This window comes from Lissotriton vulgaris, chromosome 1_1, assembly GCF_964263255.1.
Source record: "Lissotriton vulgaris chromosome 1_1, aLisVul1.2, whole genome shotgun sequence".
Lineage (NCBI taxonomy): Eukaryota > Metazoa > Chordata > Amphibia > Caudata > Salamandridae > Lissotriton > Lissotriton vulgaris.
The window spans coordinates 84,178,375-84,184,659 of NC_141685.1; the positions used below are offsets into that span (position 1 = coordinate 84,178,375).

The following is a 6,285-nucleotide window of genomic DNA, read 5'->3' on the forward strand; positions in this document are numbered from 1 at the left end:
GGCGCAGGCAAAGCCAAAGCCCAGCACAAGCAGCCAACGATATCCCCGAACACCGACAGGCGAGGGACAGGGAAAGCAACACAGCACCTCAGCGCCCGAGACCACCAGCCATAAGTCCATCCAGCAGCACGCAAAAAGAAAGCAACCCAGGGACGCCAACCCTCGCAACCCAACCGGCCAAGCACGGAAAGGCCAGGGGCACACGGACGAGTCACACAGGGACCCCAACCAGGCATCCCTAGCGTTGCGGAGAATAAGCAAGCTACCGCTCAGAGTCGCAGAGTGGAACTCTATCACAGGAATAGGCACCGAGGCGAAAGTATCAGGTTCGTTGAAGATGGAGCCCAAGACCGGCCGAGGCGGGGAATCGAATCCCGGTCCCTGGCTAGACCTCTGCAACATGGTCCGCCGACCCAACCATTGAGCCACACATCACCACGAAGAAAGAAAGAACTGCCACGTGTGTGTCCAGAAGAGAATGCATCGTTACCAGTGGTAAACACAAGAATGAACCGAGAAGGAGAAGAGGCAGAGAGGACCCGCAGGAACCCGAAAATATCCACAGCCACCGAGTCTGAAGCCCGGTTTCCAGCAAGAACGGGACATCCCATCCACAGAAGGAAAGCCACCAAAGCTCCGGGCGTGCCACAAACAGAGGGGAAAACCGGAGCCCAGCGGACACCCAGCAGAAGCAGCCACAGCCGAGGGGCAGCGCCAGCCCCGTTCCCGAGGCAGCCCGGGAGCAGGGCGGGGGTCGCAGAGGCACAGAGCCGGGCCGGCGACTGGAAAGGGATCAGGAACGTGGCAACTCGGGGACTCGAACCCTAACAGGAGATCGGCATACCGAAGCTAGCATGTAAACTCGCAGTGCAGCAGCAGAAAGAGCACGAGTGCGAGGGTCGGTGAAAAGTTTTAAAAGAAGTAAAGACTATCTAGCAAGAGCCGCCTTTATTCTGAGTCAAATCTTTACTCTTAGTGAAATGGTTCATGAAAACCAATCAGCTGCTCCAGGTGAGGCACGAACTCACAACCTCGGCATGGCTCAGTGCAAGTACTGCTGTATAAGTACCGCGCGCTAACCGATTGCGCCACTGGAGCTCACTTGCAAGAACTGTACGCGGCACATAGCGCTACAGAAAACAGAAAGCACATGCAAAGCACTGGGAGAAAGTGATCCGCCCAGAAACACAGCACGCCCAGCGCCATCGCCGAGACATGAACACTGCACCCCAAGCAAAGGCGGCAGACACATGCCAGAATGAAAGAAAACCCCGCAAGCGGGACTCACCCAGAGCGGGGGCCAACCCCAGGAACAAGGCCCCCACTCCACCATCTCCACAGCCAGGAACAGCAGGAGCCCATCGAGGGAGGCACGTCTCCCCGGCCAAGCTCGGGGAGACGAGTCCGTGACCCGGAAGCATCTTCCCTGGAACTCCAGCCCCAGCCGCAAAGGACCGGCAGGTGCACGAAGTGCACAGCAGAACACCGGCTCCAAAACAGACCGACTCCCAGCAAGCCCGGCAGGCCAGGAGGCAGTCCAGGGAACCCCGCGCCCACACAGCCAGGCAGCAGGGCGGGGGGAGAAGAGAAGCACCGCCACTCAAGCCCAGCAGGAGCAGCACCAGCACACCATCCAATCTGTCGACAGACAGAAAAAAAGAACAGGAGGGCTGCTGGGTAAGTACTGCTTATGTACTCCCGGGGGGAGGGGCAGTATTAGTGTCCGAGCATGCCTCTTGTTGTTTTTTTCTGTCGGGAGATGGACATCTCCACTTGTTTATTATGAAGGTGTCGAGGACGGAGGGACCTGGGGGTAATGTATCTGGGGGTCAGGGTGACAGCGGAGTTGGACAAATTGATTGAGATCAACATGGAGCCACTTTTAGGGAAGGTCAAGAGAAATATGGAGAGAATTAACAATTTACATTTGACACTAATGGGGTGAATCAACCTGATCAAAATGGTTATGTTCCCGAAATTTTTATATATCTTTAGAGCGATCCCCCTTTATTTTGACGGTATATGGTTTAACAGAATAGAAACAATTTTGAATAAGTTAATCTGGGCACAGGGGAAGACACGTAGAGCCTATCGTTTCCTGACACTACCAAGGGAGAAAGGGGGATGGGGGGCGCCCGATTTTAGGTTGTATTATTGGGCAGTTGCGCTGCAATACTCTCAAGGACTACTAGGTGGCAGTATTCAGAATGAGGAGAGAGAGGGAATGTTTACGAAACAATATTGGGGAAGGAAGCAGAGAATGCCCTTCTAACACAGTGGACTATGCCTACTACAAACACACCAGGTTCAAGACCCTAAGTGCAATATATAAAGTCTGGAAGGCCGTGGGGAAAAAGTTAGGAATTGGTAGATTCAACAGATACCTGAGGCTGTAGACAAATAATGATCTTCCCGCTGATGTCTTCAGGGACTTGTTATGAGGGATTGGGATGGTAAGGGGATTAAGAAATTGGAGACCTGTTGGATGTACAAGGGGTGTTTTTGCAGTTCCAGGATATTCAAACGAGATTTAAGATACCCGGTAATAATTTTTTTAAATACCTTCAGGTGAGGAAGAAGAAGGGTGGGCCAATAGGGTTGTCCCATAGTAGGATCATGGACTACCTGGAGAATAGCATTCGCGGCACGATCAAGTATTTGTATGCAGTGCTCTACGCACTAAAAACAGATGATAGAGAAAAGTATGCCAATAAGTGGGTGGTTCAAGTGGGAGCGCACCCTGAGGGCTTCCAAGCTTCATTGGACTTAGGACGTTCGGTGTTGTGCTCGGCGACGTTACAAACTCAGCACTATAAAACAGTCTATTCGCTGTATCATACACCGGCCAGAATTGCCCAGTGGGGGGGAAGCACCGGAATAACATGCCCACGGTGTAATTCAAGCAGCGCCAACATTACACATATGTTTGCACAATGCCCACAACTCTATACACTAAAACAGTCGAATGAAGAATCTCTGGAGGGCTCTCTGGGGCTGAAGATTAAATTATCGGATGAATTGATAATGTTAGGAGTAAGGTCAGGGGATAATAATGAATGGCCAGAATTTTTGTTTATGGTCATGGCAGTCTTTAGGATTATTATTGCAAGAGCCTGGCTAGATAAGATGGCACCTACGTTTCAGTCATGGATAGCAAGATTGCTCTCCACATATAACATGTAGAAAGCCATCTATGAGAGAAAAGGCAGAAAGGCAAGAGTATTGGGGGTAGGATCTGGTTTCATATGGACAATGGAAGAATAGGGGCAAATAGGAGAAATAATTAGTTTTTTTCTTTCAGGTTTCATAGATTTGTGTGTTATATTTTATTTTTCGTGCTGCTGTTTCTCTTATCTGTTGTGCTGTATGGTGTGTATTATCTGTACTGTAAAAATGTATTGGATTAATTAGGAAAATGCGGGGGGGGTAAAAACTCAATAAAAATATTTTTAAAAAAAAATAAACTGTCAATTGTGTCTTGTGGAAATTATTGCCATTACCTGTAATTGCCACTGCACGCTTTCTCCTACCTCGTGTGTGTGTGTGTTTTTTTTGTTTTAAATATGAAACACTCCAGTTACTGCATGCTCAAACTGAGCCTTTTTGGATAAACATCTTTAGGAAAATCAGAGAAAATGCGACGCGTAAATAAAACACAAGAAAATATAAAATGATAAAATACATACTTCTTTAAAATGAAAGCATTAAGCAAGAGGAAACGATGTATGAAAATATATAGCTTTAATCTTGAGACATAAAAACACTTTTGGTACAGAACAGACGTGGCGCTGGGGAAAAATATAATACATTGTTTTCAGTGTAACACTACCTACCTCGCTTTTTACAGAGAAACTTGATGTGCCACCCATACACAAAAGAGTGTACCCAGCTCTCAAAACGAGACGCTGACATTTCATCATCACGTCAACTCTGTGGTCTCCTCTTCCTTCTTGGTGCTAAGAAAGATCAAAAAGCTGCTCCCATACTTACCAGCAGATGCAGGCAAAACCCTAATATCCACTTTGGTTTTTTCCAAATTGGATTATTGCAACTCCCTCCTGCTTAATGCCCAAGATCAGGTCTTGAATAAATTACAATCCATTCAAAATGCTGCAGCCAGGGCTTTACTTTCCATTCCAAAGCATCATTCCATCTCTGCGGGAATTCGGCAATTGCATTGGCTACGCGTGAAGAGTCGCATTAAATTTAAGGTGCTCTGCACCGCGTATAAGGCCATGCACAATTTAGGACCTTATTATCTGAGGAAGGCACTTGCAATCTACACTCCCAATCGACCTCTTCGGTCATCCTCGATCTGCCTCTTACCAGTTACCCGCACCAGGACAGTATCTTGGGGAGATAGACGGTTCCAAGTGGCTGTGGCAAGGCTTTGGAATACTCTGCCTCTTGTCATTAAGAACAGCCCTACACTCTTGATCTTCCGAAAACAATTGAAGACCTGGCTCTTTAATCAATGATCTCCTTCAGCGTGCAATATCCCATTTGACAATCCTAAGCGCGAGACACCTTAGGGTATATGCGCGCTATACAAATTGAATAAACATAAACATAAACACACATGAGACATCTCTGATAAACCCATTGCTCTGCAGAGAATGCATTATCGCGACAATCTGTCACAAGGGAAGGGGTACCGGCCCAGCGTGAAGCCAGCAAAGTGGGATCTGATCAAACAGAAACTGGCTCTCGGCATTGCGTGGGCGGAGGTCGCATTCCGTTGAGGTGTGAAGCAGGCAGGCGGCTCGGGAAGCAAATGGAAAGGGCAGCTACACTACAGTACTAGTCTAGGGAAATGCAAAGCAGAAGAATACAGGCAGTCACAAGAACTGCTTTAATAAAAATGTAAAATAGCACGTTGAAAAGATGGTTAAACACCAGAGCTGCTTACTTTGGAGCTGGGGATCCAGGTTCGAGTCTCGGCGTCGGCTCAACATCATGTGACTCTGGTCAAATCACTTAATCTCCCAGTGCCTACCAAAAAGGAGTGTGGCCTTGTTTAATGTAACTGGTGGTCGTGTAAAGCGCTCCAATACCTTCGGGTCGAGTTCGCGCTATATATAACTGCATAAAAAAAACCAAATAATAAAGATGAGGGTTTTTGCATAGGTCAAAAATATTTTAGAGAAACCCTGACGTGCATTTGCACCAATGTAAACTCACTTCCGTGTGCATGACGCTCAGCGGCGCGCTATATAAAACTGCATAAAAAAACCCAAATAAAACTGCATATAAAAACCCAAATAATAAAGATGAGGGTTTTTGCATAGGTCAAACATATTTTAGAGAAACCCTGACGTGCATTTGCACCAATGTAAACTCACTTCCGTGTGCATGACGCTCACCGGCGCGCTATATAAAACTGCATAAAAAACCCCAAATAAAACTGCATATAAAAACCCAAATAATAAAGATGAGGGTTTTTGCATAGGTCAAAAATATTTTAGAGAAACCCTGACGTGCATTTGCACCAATGTAAACTCACTTCCGTGTGCATGACGCTCACCGCCGGTCTGGGTAGGAGGACATGCCTTGGCATAAACATAAGATTGGAGAAGGTACTACAAGATTTGGGTAATCACTGTGTCACTGAGTAATCGTGCCCTTTGCGGAACTGCGTGCTCACTGCGTAGTGCGAGAGGGCGGGAGGCAGCATGTACTGGTAGATCCGTCCTAGTTAGAAAGGCAGAGCTTGAGGTTAAAAGTGCTAGAAGATGTTTCCGAGTTCAAGCAATGACGCCTGTGCCTCCCATCCGGTGCCAGAAGGTGAGCTGGATTGGCATGAGGTGATTATAATGCGCAGAGCGTCAAAATGTTGATAACATCTGTGCCGCAGTGCTAGTGCATTATCCTCCCTGCGGAAGGTCACAGTGAGGGATCAAAAGAAAAAGTCCAAAGTACTGGGCTGCAAACCGTGCCTGGCACAGGAAGGATGAACGTTATGAGTGCCCTCCTAATCAAATAGCAGAACATTATCCCAGGAATCCCAATGGGGACCCAAGGGGACTTGGTGTCAACCGATGTCCCCCTGGGGTTGTTCGCGCGATTGGAACAATCCACGCGCTGGGGATTGGCAGCTGGGTTTTAGGCTCGCGAGCGGGAGGCGGTTGTCGGGAGGTAGCGTAGGCAAGAAGGCGGCGCTGCTGAGGGCTGTTTTTTCGAGTGACATTGAGCAGCCCTCACAATTTTATTTATTTTAAAATGGCCAAGTTTGGAGAGCTTTCAGCTGGGGGCGCCATGAGCGACGCAGCCCTCATTGAGACGACA

At 47.9% G+C, this 6,285-nt stretch overlaps 1 non-coding gene across 1 annotated transcript; it reads right to left on the bottom strand.

Moving 5' to 3' along the window:
- Nucleotides 1-1,003: 1,003 nt before the first annotated feature.
- Nucleotides 1,004-1,098, bottom strand: TRNAI-UAU (transfer RNA isoleucine (anticodon UAU)). The gene is made up of 2 exons: nucleotides 1,061-1,098; nucleotides 1,004-1,039 (listed from the first exon to the last, which is right to left on the bottom strand). It is a non-coding gene; the product is annotated as a tRNA-Ile (tRNA).
- Nucleotides 1,099-6,285: the final 5,187 nt, after the last annotated feature.